The sequence below is a fragment of the Otolemur garnettii genome, unplaced genomic scaffold (genome assembly GCF_000181295.1).
Source record: "Otolemur garnettii isolate 467f Iridium unplaced genomic scaffold, OtoGar3 scaffold00063, whole genome shotgun sequence".
In the NCBI taxonomy this organism is placed as follows: domain Eukaryota; kingdom Metazoa; phylum Chordata; class Mammalia; order Primates; family Galagidae; genus Otolemur; species Otolemur garnettii.
Genome location: NW_003852458.1, coordinates 5,849,654 through 5,850,622, shown reverse-complemented (window position 1 = coordinate 5,850,622; position 969 = coordinate 5,849,654). Strand labels below are relative to the sequence as shown.

At 37.4% G+C, this 969-nt stretch overlaps 1 pseudogene; it reads right to left on the bottom strand.

Moving 5' to 3' along the window:
- Positions 1–969, bottom strand: part of LOC100944633 — a 122,739-nt pseudogene that overhangs the window by 1,595 nt on the left and 120,175 nt on the right.

Genomic DNA, 969 nt, shown 5'->3' with positions numbered 1-969 from the left:
TCCTCTTCCCTTCTACTTTCTGGACTATAGTTGTGTTTTGCCATTCATATGAATGTGTATGAATGTATATTGATTTCATAGTAGTAGTGAGTACATTGGATACTTTTTTTTCCATTCTTGATATACTTTACTAAGAAGAATATGCTCCAGCTCCATCCAGGTGTACATAAAAGATGTGAAGTCTCTATCTTTCTATAGCTGCATACTATAGTATTCCACCGTGTACATATACCACAATTTATTAATCTATTCATGAGTCAATAGACACTTTCCATGTCTTGCCAATTATGAATTGGGCTACAATAAACATTCTGATGCAAATGTCTTTGCTGTAAAATAATTTTTGATCATCTGGGTATATATCTAGTAGAGGAATTATAGGATTGAATGGTAGGTCTACTTTCAGTTCCTTGAGTATTCTCCAAACTTCTTTCCAAAAAGGCCGTATTAGCTTGCATTCCCACCAGCAGTGTAGAAGCATTCCCTGCTCTCCACATCCACGCAAACTTCTGTAGTTTTAGGATTTTGTGACGTAGGCTAATCTTACTGGAGTTAGATGATATCTCAAAGTGGTTTTGATTTGCATTTCTCTGATGATTAAAGATGATGAGCCTTTTTTCCTGTATTTGTAGGCCATGCGCCTGTCTTCATCAGAGAAGTTTCTGTTCAAGTCTCTTGCCCACATAGAAATGGGGTTATTTGTTCTTTTCTTATTGATTCATTGGAGTTCTCTGTGGATTCTGGTTATTAGACCTTTGTTGGAAGCATAACCTACAAAAATCTTCTCCCATTCGGAAGGCTGTCTGTTTGCTTTACTTACTGTGCTCTTGGCTGTACAAGAGCTTTTTAGTTTGATCAGATCCCAGTAATGTATTTTTGGTGTTGCTTCAATTGCCCAGGGGGTCCTCCTCATAAAATATTGTCCCAGGCCAATTTCTTCAAGTGTTTTCCCTGCACTCTCTTCTAGTA